Here is a 14,671-nt window from a genome sequence, read left to right on the forward strand (position 1 = left end):
CTCCTTTGGAAATTTCCTCCTGCTGAAGGAGAAGCATGAACAAAACCCCTTTTCTTTGGGAGAAAAACAGGGAAACCAAGCTCAGATCAGAAGGGAAAGCCGTAATGGGAGCAGACACCATCCCCTGCCACAGCTGAACCGTCCGCCGACAAATTGTTTCAGGTCAGTGCAGAACAACACAGGCTCTTCTCGTAGCCAGAGAGGCTGTGATGGAAAAGCACCGCATCAATTAATTTGGGTGTTTTTAAACAAGGGTAGGAAAAAAGAGCTTGCAACACCAGGGTCTGTCTCCAAGAAGGCTCGACACCAGGCAGTATATGAGATGGCTGTGGGCATCCCAAGGGACAGGAGCGTCCACCCGGGGACTCCGTGCCCAGGGGTGTGCAGAGGAGGGTGATGAAGGGATGAGCCCTTGAGACTCTGAGTCCAGCAAGAGCTTGGGGTAGTTCAGCCCTGGATGAAGGTGCAATGGGTGGTACAAAGAGACAACAAACAAACAACAGAGGAGGCGTTTGCTCACAGAAATGTTGGGGCAATGAGCTTTAGCAGCCCCATTGCCTCCTGCAGCCAAGCGCAGCAACCCTGGATTTAGCAAGCAGAAAGCTTTTTCCTTTCAAAAGCAAAGCATGGGTGGGGGTAGAGCCTGCAGTGGGATTAAACAGAAATCCCACCAGTGCTCACGGACTGCGCTGCACCCAACTCCCATCCCGGTGGCGATTCCCTTGAATTGGCTAAAAGCTGCGGCAGGGCACTTACGGGGAGCAGGAAAAGGGGCCAAGAAGGTCCAAGGTGTCTGTCCCAGGTGAGTGGGGGGTGTCTGGTGAGCCCATGCTGGGGGATGTTCAGGTGGGGGCACTCGGCCAAGCAGAGGAGAGAGCTGGACCCGGAGGCAGAGAACTCTGTAATATATCAGGCATCTCAGCGCAGGCTCTGCAGCAAGACTTTAATAGACTTATCTTTACCACAATAATGTATTTTATTTTTTCCAGTGCTCATTCATTATTCACACACTTATTTCCCCACGGATTATGTATGCTGCCTGAGCTCTGTTCTCCTGCCTGATTTTCACGATGTAGACTCTGGTACCTACTTATTTTTACAGCATTGTCACCTGCAAACGGGTTTCTATTTAATCGCCAAAACTAATAATACGGCTCAGTGGAGATGTCAGAGTTAGGATGCTTGTTCGCTTCTGAAGTCCCTCATCTGAAAAAGACCAGTTGTTGGCATCAAATCATCCTGCGTGCAACGAGTTTGGGGGCTCTCAGACCACCACCTCTGCAGATCCTCCACCACAGCGGGTGAATCCTGTGGCTGCAGCATCCAGAGCCCTGAGATGGAATTTGCTGGAGGAAAAAATGAGGGATATTCCATATATCAACCCTGTTGCTTCATCCAAAGTTTAAAAGGGACTTTGAAAGGGTCCCAAAACCCACCTCCAGTCAATCACTGGTCCAAAGGTTCCCAGCGCCACATAGCACAGCAAAATCCTTTCATTTGTGTTGGGCTACACGGTCTGTGCATATTTTCGAATCACTCAGACCTGAGATGACCCACAGCACATGGGGAAAAAATACGAACTAGCTGCTCATTAAGCAGGAACATCTGTGAAAGCAGGTGAGTGCTGGCGTAGTGGGATGAGCAACATCTGCTCAGAGGCACAGAGCTTGGTCTGCAAGGCCTCTGCACAGAGCAGCTGCACAAACGAGACCTTGGTAGCCTAATTTCCAGTATTTCTGGATTTCCAGTCTCTAGGTACGTTACAGCAAAGAGTGGTTTCCCTTATCATGAGTTTACAGTGAGCCCAATGCTCTTCTTTGCTTACCAAGGGCACATGAGCACAAAACTGCCGTGCTGTGCCTTCCCCCACGTAGCCACACACACTGCGATATCAAACCACCTTGCGCTTCAATCATCTATTTTTGAGCTGGGTCTTGGCTGGTTTTGGTGTTCTGGTGTTTTGTGGAGGATGATGATTTAATTTCATTGCTTTCCTTTCCCAAGAGAGGGAGGTTTATGCTGGAGGAAGCGAGGGCTTGTGTTTGCAGGCACGCTTTTCCATGTTGGGGGAAGCGGCACAAACTTCTGCAAGCTGTGAAGCACTCTGAAAGGAAGAGAGATGTCTGTTTTTTTCACTGAAATGGTTTCTAGGATTTAGGATAGCTGCACACTGGGTTTGGGGCTGGATCCTGAGGCAGCAGAGCAGAGCTCAGCACCTGCATCCCAACCATCTCCCTTCTCCACTCGCTCATCTTCAGCCTTGCAACCCAGACAACAAGGATGGGCTGGAAAAAGCAAAGCCTCCAAGTGCTCAGGAAAAGAGTTTTGTTTGCAGTTGCTTCGTCAGTCCCTCCCCAGGGGCTGAGCAGCCTGTACGAGGTGTTCTCCTGGACAGGTAAGCATACGTCGGTTCCCTCCTTCCCCTTTGGGTGCGCTGGTACTTTGCAGGATGCTCCAGCTCATGGGCTGCTCCCCAGGCACAGCCTGACCAAGGCTGTGTTGTCTCAGCTGCCCCCAGGGTCCTGCCCTCAGCCTGTGCCCAACTCCTGCATCCACCACCGGATAAAAAGCTTGAAGAGAAAACAAATATAAACCCAGAGTCATGTTTTTCCTGGAGCCTGGATGCTGCTCCCCATCCAGGACGGCTCCCTGTTCCCACATCGCTGCCCTGGCTTCGCTGCAAGTGATTCTCCCTGGTAATTCCTCTCCCCCACCTTTAGCCGGTGCGTTATTCTGCCCACGTCCCTGCGCTCGCTCTCTGCCTTCAATGAGAGTCATAAATAAGGCATAAGGCACACTAAAAAGGGAGAGAAAAACATTTAATCTTTTATCCTAGTTTGTTGCAGAGTTGGGATGGATCCGGCTGCTCAGGATCCCTCCTCTGGTCCCAGCCAGCCGCTCCCAGTGCTCGCTCACAGAGGTGGAAAGGTGACAAAGGATGGACCCCGTTCCCCTGCGATTACCTTTATAAAGCAATTTTACTTCTGTTTTTTCTGCAGATATCAAGTGCTAAACTGCACATCAGTAGGAACATCAGCACATCCCAGGGAAGGGATGGAGATGCCCCATTAAGTGGTTGGTAAACCCTCGAAATAGAGGTGCTCCTGGTCCCTGAAAGCATCGCATTCTGCACCCCCCAGGGGTTATTCGGGGAAAGAAAAAAGAAAAGAAGAAATTATCCTACAACTAAAAACCCACTTAAACCCCTGGTGTGAACTCCCAAGGCAGAGGGCATCTCCCACCATGATGCTCACCATGTGCTTCCAGTTCAATGAAAAATTCAGGGCTGGGTTTGGTCCAGAGCTTTTCCTGCAACTCAAGAACAGGTGACTCGTCCCGGGCTTCTGCTGAGAGGAGTTTTTGGTAGTGCCCTGAGGCGCCAAGATTGCAGACGAGCATCCACAGAGAGAGCGGTCCCTGGATGCTGCTGCCGCGGTGGCTGCACGTCGCCGTCCCTCAGCAATGCCAGGCTGCACGTGCTGAGCTCCAGAAAAACAAAACAAAACAAAAACAAAGGTACTTTCATTTCTGTAAACCTTGTTTCCCAAGGAAAAGAGGTTTATGCAATTGCACTCCCTGTGCCTGAGACAGCCAGCGTGTCTTCCCTTGTCATTTTGTACCTTACGAGGCAATTTGAACTAAATTTGACAGTAATAATAGGAATCTGAAGAGAATTATGTTCCGACAGGCTTGGTGAGAATCTGCAGCCTGGCAGAGGAGTGAAAGACATAATTAATGGCTCCACTGAGGAACAAGCAGTGTCGTGAGTGTTTTCCTTATCAGACACTGGAGAATCTGCAGGCACTTCAGAGCAGTCCCAGGGGAAAAGCCTTGGTCGGCGTTTGCTGGGAAACCCCAGCTGGCAGCGGGTCCTCTGGGGCAAGCCTTTTCCCCATTTGGGACATCACACCTTTGCTGTCCTGGGTGGATTCTCTGATGTCTACTCCATGGTTGTGCCACTTGCCCATCTATGCACACTTGGAGGACCAACATGCTTTTCCTGCCATTCCCACTTAGCTCTTGCACAGGCACCGGAATGAACTGTATATATATATTTATTTTCAAATACCACTCGTTACAGCTGGAGTCCAACTGAACGCTGCTATTGCAGCCGAGGACTTTGCTCAGACTTGGTGATGGAAATGCCAGTTTGAATCCTCAGGAGGTTTAGCAGAAAGGCTTGCTTCAAACCTCAACTTTCATCTTCCTAACATTTTTTTTTCTCCCTATAAAAAACTATCTTAAACAGCAAATGCAAAAGCTCCTGTTTCTGTGAAGCTTATAGCAAAGTGGGTCCCACCCCAAACCATCAATCTGGGGCTCAGCTGGACCAGAGTGGGATTCAGCATCATCTCCCAGAGGGAATTTTTGTTGGCTCTCTGTATCCTAATGACTTAAAGGAGGCTGCCCCAGGGTGCAGCAGGGCTAGTAAGGAGTTAAAAAAGAAATTAAAAAACCCCACCAAACCAGTAATAAATTTTCCTATCCACTTTCTCCTTGCTGCAATCTCACCTGCATCAGCTGGAGGGAAAGGCTTTGTTTGTCTCCAAGATTAAAAGTTCCCCTTCCCTTCATGCCCCTTATTTCAATATTTGGAAACAAAACTGTTTTGCAGCGTTTTGTCTCCTTTGCATTTCTTTCCTTGTGATAGGTAATAATCTGCGAAAGCTGACAGTTGTCCCCAGGCAGCTCCAAAGCCTCTGTTTTGGGGCCCAATTCCTCTCTTACTGGGGTGAGGGATCGAGGGCCAGTTGAAATTTCTCTCCAACAACTGGTTTCTGCGGGAAACATCAGAGAGCAGCTGAAACTGTGCATGAACAGTGGTTATATGTGATATTTTGGGGCTTAAAAAAGCTAGAAAAGTAAAAAAAACAACCCACTCTGCTTTTTATGACTACTGTAACAGCAACCACCGCCCTGAAAACCAGTGCCAGTGCTTCCCCTTCTTTGATAAATGCAATAAACCTCCAAACCCATGAGGTTTGCAAGGGAAAGGAAATAAAATAAACCCAAGTCACAGCACTGGGAGAGAAGCAGAGCCTGTGGAGGCTGGCCCAGCACGGGAATGGGGAGGAATAACATAATAAAGGCAGAAAGAGTCAATGTAAGGGGAATTATTTAAGAGGTAGAAGCAAGCCTTCAAAAAAAGGTGAAAAAAATCAACCCTCTCTCGGTAAGGGGGGGGAATACAAAAATTTGAGTGAAAGTAGGCCATTCACTAAACAATAAAAGGGATGAAGCAGATGATGACTCTAAAATGGCTGAGACGCTGAACTGCTTTTAAAAATCTGCCTTTATCAAGAGAAATATGGAAAAGTGGTTTGGACAATTAGGAAGTAACAAAGGCCTCATAAAAATAGCTTTGGGGGGAAGAGAAACACTCTGGAAACGGGAGCGTGGCAGCAGCATCGCACACAGCGCATTAAGGGATTAACTGATGGAGGAATGACCCTGCGCTGGGGACCGCGTGGGATGATGGGGACTAGGGTACAGGGCTGCATTCTGTCCCTTCCCAGCACCAGGAACTCCTGAATCTGTCACCAGCACAGACTGAGGGCTTTGGGACACAGAAGTGGGGTGAAATGAGCCAGGCTAACGAACATCCCTTCAGACAAACTGGAGTGTTGCCTCTTCTTCGCCTTTTAATAGCGGAGCCAAATTAAAGACGGCAAATCTCTGGATATAAGGATGAGATATCGCTTCCCAGGGGAGTGAAATGGAGGAATGACGGAATTAAATTAAGAAAGAGGAAGTTAAAATTGAATGTCTGAAAGGAAACGTTGCTCGGAGTAATTCTCCGCTCAGCTGGGGATCGGTGTCCTGGGGGGTGACTGCAGATGAAGTCCGACAGCACCTGCATCTCTTGGCATCCAGAAAGCGTTTCAATCCTAGTTTTGGGGGCTGCTCTGAAGAACAGAAAGAGGGGGCCACATGTGGCCCAAGGCGGGCTCAGAGCCCACCATGCTGCAGGGAAGGGACCAGGGATGGGGGAGAACAGGCAGGAAAAACGTGAATAAAATCCTCAGGCAGGCTGGATTTTCCTGATGTTTTTTCTCTGCATTATGGCCACCCGGACCTTCTCTTTTTGGTGTGGGAACAAGGAGCAGGAGATGATGCACGTGACCACACATCTGTCTGTTGCCTCTGTTTCCCCCAGGGGTGAGACACGCAGGAGACGCCAGCGTGTTCCTACCACTCTTTGCTATTGCTCCATATGGGCTGGTGACCCAGAACAGGGGCCAGCCCAAAACCCAGCCTTTTCCTAGCCCTGGCCTCTGACCGTGCCCAACAGCAAGGAGGATAAATACACCTTGAGAGCATCATACGGAACCACATCTCGGGGACCTGGATGGGGGATGTCCCAGCAAACAGCTCCAGGCGGGACATCAGGACGGCTCCTGCCAGCAGTGAGGAGGTGGTGGGTGGGAAAAAGAGGAATATTTCTCTGCCAGACCCAGAACAGCCCCAGGTGGGTGTAAATCTGGCTGCTCCCAAGGGTCAATTCCCCGGCTCTAACGCAGCTGGGCTATGCTCATCCTCCTCCTCCTCCATCCAGCCTCCCCACACCTCGCATGGGGAGCAAACAGCACATCCCAAACCCCTTTGCTGCTACAGAGGGGAGAAGCACCTGGCAACCTCTTTGCTCAGGGAGAAAGCAACCAAGAAAAAAAAGCACAAAATAAGGCAATTTGGGATGCTGGCACCCCTAAGTTTTCCAAAGTATTTTTAGCATCAAGTTTTGCGCTAAAGGAAACAGCTGTACAAACCCTGGCAGCAGGAGAGACAGGAGGTGGGAGCCAACACATTTTCATTGCACTTTTCCTTAAAACACCCCGAGTCATGCAGTTGGCAGCTCCCCCCGTTCATCTGAAATGAGAGCAAAGCATCACCAGCAGCCCCAAAAAAAGCCTGTCCCCTCCGCAGCACCAGACGGCTGACAAAAATAGGTCTGTGTTCCTGAAGTGCCAAATGTACTCACCAGCACCCAGCAGCCAAAACCCCTCTGGGAGCCCAGAGACCCCTTTTATAGAGAGCCCCCAGTCAGCCCAGGAGCACCTGATCCTGCCCCAGCCCATCACCTGGGAGGCAGCAGATGAGGCTCCGCCCAGCCTAGCACTTATAGGACCAGTTTTCCTCATGAATGTAGTGATGTAAACAACCAACTTGTTTTTTTCCTTTAAATTATGGCATGTCCTGGCTTTGCACTGGGCTTGAGGAGAGGAGAAACCCTCTTTGTTTTTGGGAAAATGAAGCCCTGCTTGGGGAGGAACCAACGGTCTCTGGCTTCAGCCTCTGATCTTGTCCTGGAGGAGTGGGGACAAGCAGTGACAGAGGGACAATAAATGAGCAGAAGGGTTTCTGAAAGGCTTTCTAGGCAATCGAGATGAGACAAACATCCCCGACTCCAGAGCATCTGTTCTAGTTACCACCCACCTGCTCAGCCCCAGCTGGGGCACAAACAGCTGGATGAGATCACTGGGATCTTTAATAAATCTTGTGACAACTCAGCTTGGGTTTAGGGCAAAGAAAAAGGAAAAAGGCTGCCAAGCACATTGATGACCCAATCTAGAATTTTCAGGTGGGCTAGAACCCAACCTAGAACCTTCAAGGGAGCCAGAAACAAACTCTAGAACAGAAATATAGAACCTTCAAGTGACCTAGAACATGCTCTAGTACCTTCAAGTGACCTAGACCACAGAATGACTGTGCAAGACACCAAGAAATGAAGAGCATCCCAAGCCACCATCCGGGGGTGCGATTCCTTGGATGCAGACGCAGCCCTCGACGAGGAGCTGCTGGCCTTGAGCTGCTGGCCTTGAGCTGCTGGCCACGAGCCACGCAAGCACAGATTGGTGGCTGGTACCAAATGCCATTGCACCATGAGCTAAAAAGAATATGTTCAAGTCAAACAGGAGAAATTGGTCAAAAGGCAAAAATTAAGGGGCTCAGTGAGTGAAACACCGGCACAGCGAGTGGTCACAGGACACAATATTAGCGTTGGCCTGGAAGAGTCTTTGCATATCAAGGGGAGAGCCTGGTCTCAGTATAAGCCATGGAGATGCTGAGCTGAAGGGTTGACATTCAAAGGTGCCCAAGGTATGTTCTACTTAAATCTGGGCAGCTGACCACAAAGAGTGCTGGCTCCTGGCAGCAGCTTCAGTATGGTGGTTTGTTGGGGAAACTCAATGGGCTGGAGGCAGAAATCGAAATCCCGCCTGTCCAACCTTCTCGATTGGTCTTGAACAACTGAGGAAAGCTGGACTGGGAGAGTGGGATTCACTCCTGCCTTTGTGATTCTCTTCAAAGTGAGCTCCATTTGCCTTGTGTGAAAAGGACACACTTGAAGAGTTGTCTTCTGCCTAGTAAAAAAGTATATAAATATATGTTGTTTTTTTTTTTTTTTTAAATTAAGATAAAAGAAAAGACTTAGACAGCTTCGGAATTTTGTAGGATGGCCCAGGAGCTCTCAAAAATCAATGAGAACAAGATAGTGGAGTTGGTGTTAACAGACTGCAAAGTGGGCTGTGAAAGGGTTGAAGAGGATCTTTCATACCCAGCTGGAGATTCAGCATATTTTGATTTTTCCTCGCATTCTGGCAGGTACTGAAAAGGAATTGGGAAGAAGCTGATTCCTAACCAAAGGGAAAATTCTCCTTTCAGTCAGCACTGGGATCTGGAGTCTGCTCAAGTGTGTGGAAGATTATCACAGTGCAAAAGAGCAACCTGCAAATCCCAAATCGAAGCAACAGTTCATGGCAAATTTCCCACCAGCTCCATGAGACACCAGAGCACACACATGTGGGAGAGACCCGTGGCCCCAAGCCAATGCATGAAGATTTCCAAGAGCTACACAACAAAGAGGAGCAAATGGAGATGTCAGCCCTGCTCCCAGCACCATTTATCACATGGCATGTGGCAGAAGATGTCTCCCAGATTGCCCCAGCTTGGCAGATGCCAACAGGCTTCTGACAACGCTCTTCCACCCATCCCTCCCGCACCATATGGCTCTTGCACGCTGGGTCCCAGGAGGTTCTTTCCAACAGCTGCTCTGCTAATGACTCCGTATTAATCGCAGGACTCTGGAAGGGCACCAGTGATGCCCCTCTTGAAGGTGAACCTTTCAGGGATGGATTTGGCTTCAGATATTCACCTTCGCCAACAGCCCAGATCCCTCTGTTGCTGGCAGCGATGGCTTGGGCAGCATCACTCCATGTGCACCGAACAGCTGGCAGTTAATGGCCACTGGTTATATTATTTCCCAGCCCTTCTGGGCCTTGTACATCCTGGTTGCCAACATCGCACAAGAACTGGAACTAGCTTGAACGCTGGCCTCTAATAATAGAATCACAGAATCATTCTGGATGGAAGAGACTCTCAAGATCGAGTCCAACCACAACCTAACTCTAGCACTAAACCATGTCCCTAAGAACCTCTTCTATGCATCTTTTAAAACCCTCCAGGGATGGTGACTCCACCACTGCCCTGGGCAGCCTGTTCCAATGCCTGGCAACCCTTTCCATGAAGAATTTTTTCCTAGTATCCAGTCAAAATCTCCTCTGGTGCAACTTGAGGCCATTTCCTCTCATCCTATCATTTGGTACTTGGGAGAAGAGACCAACACCCTCCATGCTCCAACCTCCTTTCAGGTAGTTGTAGGCAGCGAGAAGGTCTCTCCTCAGCCTCCTGTTCTCCAGGCAAAACCCAGGGCAAGATATCAGGATGGGATGGAGCTGATTCACCTTAGCAAAACCTGGCTCAACATCTCCAGTGTCCATCAGAGACAGCAGCTTTTGTACCAAACATCAGTACCCAGAGTCCTTGGCCCAGCCTGGACCTGCACAACCCTCGCCTGCCCAGGGAGCTACTTTCCCCTCCAAGGGTTAAGGCATCAGCCATGCAGGGTGATGGAGTAAGAAATTTCACTTTGCTCCTATTTGTGCTTAAAAAAAACACTAATTCATTCTAAATCTGCCTGAAAGAGCCTTAAGTGGTAATACGCCGATAAGACGACTTTATTTGGCTTAGCATTTAGAAAGTTTTATGTGTGTAAATGGGTGAGGATATCACAAAGGCTCGTTTTCTCTCTCTCTCCTTTAAAGCAAGGAGCTGTCTGGCTTCCCTTCTGCTCTCCTGCTGGCAGCATTTATATATCTCAGCCTCTTCCCCTTTTGCAGCAGGGGATCATTGCTCGGTGTAGGACTGGCGCCTTGCCTGGGTGACCCCCCTTGCCCACCAGCCCCACGGTCTCCCCACGGTCCGAGGATTTCTCCACCCCGCCACTCCCAGATGCTGCAGCCCTAGGCAGACCTGGAGCCATTCCTGAGCCTTGATGGGTTTTTTGGCCCTCGCTGGGGTCTCAGACCAGATGAACCAGGGCTGGTCCCCAGGCACACACACATTGGAGGACGAGGTGCAGCCTTATGGTGATTCGGGGCGAAGAGGGCATGCAAACTTTCCCATGAACGCAACCATTGCTCCTAAAATTACCCCACAGAGTTTCCCAGATAACACCCCAACCATCCTGGGAAAGAGACATCCCCATCCATCCACTTTGGCACCTCCATCTCATCCCTCACCCAAGCGAAGGAGGCATTTTGTTCCCCCTGGCACCACCAGCCTTTGGTCTCGGACCGCTTGGGTTGACAGGGTTGGGGATGCTATTTATTTTGGCTCAAAACTCATGTATCTCCCTTCATGTGAGTCACCAAAAAGCCACCAGCCTGTATCACCTTCCCCTGCTTCTTCCAACACAACTCTTCACATCTGAGCCACCACCACAGCCAACTCTCATGCAAAGCTCCCCATTTAACAGAGATTTCTCATCCCAATCCCTCCATTTACTTACATGGCCACCGTACAACTTCCCAGCAGCTAATGAGGCTCCTGAAGTGCTCTTGTCAAAGGTTAGAATGGCTGTGAAGAGACCGGTCATTAGGAGCAGGGAGTCGGCTGCAGGAGAAAAAACACCACCGAGTGGTACTCGGGCTGTGCGAGATTTGGCAAATTTCATAAAGGTCAGTTATCAAATAAATGAGAGGAGATGAGAAATTTCAGCAAAACGCCCCTGCTTCTTGGAAATGTCTGATTGAGCACAAGGCTTGATGGGTGCTATAATGGGCTCCCTTATGCCTGTCGGTGTCTGGAGTTAAATTTTGCACTCTGAATAAGAACACTGGCGGGGTTTTGATTGTACGCCTTGGGTCTCAGGCTTTGCCAACAGGCAGGGCTTAAAGTTTATTTCTGCACAGCTCATTCAGGAATAAGAGCAGCAACGATTTGTAGTTAGCTAGCAACAGATAAATCAGTGCAAACACTGGCTTCAATGGGAGAGTCACTTATTCCAGTATTAAACCAGCATTAACTGGTGGATGCCCAGTAAAGGGACAATCAGGAGAGTTCAGCGTGGACAAGCAGGTCTGGCTGGAGACACCCAGAAACGTGTCTGGAAGGAGCTGAAAGGTTTCATTCCAATGCTTTCAAAATAAGATACTTCAGGACACTCATTTTTAAGTGAAATGTTTTGACATTTTTAAAGGATTTTTTAAAAAATAAGAATTGTCTGATTTTGAAGAAAAAGAGGTAGATAGGCCCAAATATTATGTTTCTTGGAGAGGAGGTAAAGAAAAACCCTTCTGCAGTGATCTGCAGTGATGTATTTTATTATATTTTTCCTTTTACATGCTTCCACACCTCAGAAGAATTGCACTTTTAGGTTGACATTAACCAAATAACACAGATCAGCTGAGCTCAGCTTTACTCCTACGGCAACCTGAAGAGAGGCGGGGAGGAAGAGAGGAGAACAAAGCCAGAGGCTCTGCGGCAAGAGGCAGATGTGGGGACAATCAGAATCAGACCTTGTCCTGGCGATCCAGCCCGGGCTGCAGCAGCTCCTCGGGCAGCACTCAGATGTCACATGGACCTGCGAGATGCCACCAGGGTTCTTCTCTCTTGGGATGAGCAGAACACAGCGCCAGGGAGTGCAGGGGCTTAATAAAGAGATGCAAAGCAGAGAAGTGATGAGACATAGCGAGGAGAGTTTCACGCCTGCCCTGAACAATCTCTGACAGCCCAGGAGGAATTGGGATGATTTCCGTTTGGTTTTAGCATTATTCCTGTTCCATTTAGCTAAATAAATAGAGGCTGGGTTTAAACTAATTTAATCGTGTGCATGCAGCCAACTTGCACAGCCTAAAGCAAGTAATAATTTTTATTGAACTGGTGCAGTTTGAATTTAGAGTCTGCTACAACATGAACTTTCAGAGGGTTTCCTGCCCTTTCCAAAAGGGCCAGTGACTAAATGCTTCATGTGAAATAAGGAAAAGTACCCCCCAAAAAAAGAAAAAAAGGCCAGTTTTCAATGAGATGCCTGGATTTGCAGCAAAGTTTCACTTGTCCTGGGCTGGCTTTGGAGCCGTTTCACTAGGAGATGTGCTGGATTTGTCTGCATGTGGGATTTAACAGGATCTTTCGAATAAGGTTTAAAGAACAAGAGCAGATAGTTATTAAAAGGGCAATAATGTGAAAATAGGTATTAAATAGATGACACAGATCCTCCCATCCCTCCCTCCACGCCCTTTCACCCTCCCGTTACAGCAGTGGGAGCAGAGCCTGCAGTCTGTGCACCCCACGGGGTCCATGGGAGGGCAGAGACCCACCGGCAGCAGGTGACACCTTCACGGCTTTATCCCATCCGGAGGCTGCTGAGATGATCCAAAGGTTTCATCGGTTTATATTAATCCAGCTATACTAGGACACCCTCCGGTACTACAAATCAACGCCTGCTGAGTTTCCTCCCCCTGCTCCTGGGGACACGCAGCACCAGGAGGGAGCAGATGGTTGTGCCTTTGCCTTCTCCCACTTGCGGGAGTGACCGAACATCTGTATTTGTGGTAATTCCTCTGCTCCTCTATCCATGGACAGCGATTTGGAAGGAAAGCTTTCACCCCCCAGGGCTGGGGCTTGGGAAGGATGCTGGTGGCTGGTGTGTGGTCCAGGGGTGCAAACTGGCTAGCCCAATAATCCAGGGGGAGCTTGACTCCTTGCCACACTCTTACATTTGTTTGCTGCAGGAAATTCATCTTTTTGGCTCATGCTGGGGATTAATTAACAGTTATGTCTTCTGTGACCCTGTGATTAACTCATTTTCACATAATTGCTCGAAGACAAAACAATGTATCAGTTGCTTTTCTCCCTCCTCACCCCCACTTGCCATGGCCTCCGAAGGGACTCAGCAGTCAATAAGAACATGTTTTTTCCTTCCTATATTTTTGTCTTTCCCTGCTTTTTTGCACATCCCTTATAAACCCAGAAGAAAATCGGTGAGAATTAGGGTTGTGCGACTCTCCCAGCAGAAGTCCAGCTGACCTTTGGGTGGGCACCGGGTACTTCACCGCGACCCCCACGACAAATGCTGACCAAGTTTTTGAGGTTTGCTGAGGGTCGTGTTGCACAGAGCAAAGGGCTTGGCTGTGCCCTAAAACTGCTGCAACCTGGAGCAAGGCCGGGGGAACATGTTTGCAGCCTCACTCTTCACCTAATCCAGGCTCCCGTGGGAGCAGCCGCCTCCCTCCCCTCCAGAAACCCATTTCAATCCGAGATTACTGAGTTAAAACACTCAGCTGACAGAAATAATAAGCACTCAGCAGGCAGCCAGCAGCTCTGCTGGGCTTCCCTCTTCCCACACCCTTCATCTATTTTTTCAGAGAAAGTCTTCAAGCAATTTAAGCCGGCCTTTCAAAGCCAAGAAGCTTTAAATTTGGATACTGAGAGTTGTTCCTGCATGTCCTCAGCTCTGCTCCATCGTTGGTCCCCAGCAGAACTGGACAGGATAGAAGAGATTTGATTTCTTGTCCCTGGAGATGGGACAGCTGGATAGAGAGAAGCAGGGGTGATGCCGGGAGAGATGCCAGCGTTGGCAACGCAGACACGGAAAACGTGACTACGGTGATTATGGTGCTAAATCCAGGTTTTCCTGCATGGAAAGCTGGCAAACTGCAGAAAAGGAACCCAAGGGGAAATGCTGCCTCCAGGTCTGCCCCCCAAGCAGATTAAATGAGATTGAGAGATTTATCTCCTTCTTCAGGTGGAAGGGAGGAGCACTGGAAAGGTGGTTTCCATCCAGGTGTTGCCCATCCTCTCTTAGCCCAGCAGGAACGAGAATAAAGTTTAAATTAAGCAATTATTTCCTTAATTTCTCTCAAGCTTTGAATGGCTCAGATTCCCAGAGGGTTTTTTGGGCTTTGGTTTGCCTTTTTTTTTTTAAAAAAAATTCTTTTTCGTCTTATTCTTCCTATCCCTCTTTACTGGTTCTAATTGTGTCATTAGTAACTAATAACTTTGGAGGGAGACCTTTTTAATTAAAGGAAGAAAAAATGAAAGCTGTAGCGACACACAGGCATCGTTCCGTCTCTCAGTGTGGATGGGATTTTCCTGAAGCAGTTTATCTCTTTCTGCAATTGGAAAAGGGGCCGAGACCAGCTCAGGGACATTTTCTGTGCCAACATACCCCAGTTTGGAGAGCGCATCCTCCCATCTCTTCCTTGTCCATGGCAGGGAGATCTTCTGTGCTTTGGTCAAAGTGAGCCAGGAAGCAAATTTTAACTCCAGGAGAGACACGCTCTGAGTGCAAATTCACATGGAGAAGACAGGCTGGATGGTGCAAAACCCACCC

At 48.9% G+C, this 14,671-nt stretch overlaps 1 long non-coding RNA gene across 5 annotated transcripts in view; it reads right to left on the minus strand.

Moving 5' to 3' along the window:
• Nucleotides 1–926: 926 nt before the first annotated feature.
• Nucleotides 927–14,671, minus strand: part of LOC135575892 (uncharacterized) — a 243,537-nt gene continuing 229,792 nt past the window's right edge. For 2 of the 5 annotated variants that reach the window (XR_010467271.1, XR_010467270.1), the window contains exons 8-11: nucleotides 11,856–11,987; nucleotides 10,847–10,950; nucleotides 3,255–3,479; nucleotides 927–2,570 (exon numbers count right to left, since the gene is read on the minus strand). This is a non-coding gene — a long non-coding RNA (uncharacterized LOC135575892). Of the gene's footprint in view, nucleotides 2,571–3,254; nucleotides 3,485–10,846; nucleotides 10,951–11,855; nucleotides 14,620–14,671 lie in introns of all 5 variants that reach the window. The other 3 variants (XR_010467272.1, XR_010467273.1, XR_010467274.1) reach the window with 3 other exon arrangements.

This window comes from Columba livia, chromosome 20, assembly GCF_036013475.1.
Source record: "Columba livia isolate bColLiv1 breed racing homer chromosome 20, bColLiv1.pat.W.v2, whole genome shotgun sequence".
NCBI lineage: Eukaryota > Metazoa > Chordata > Aves > Columbiformes > Columbidae > Columba > Columba livia.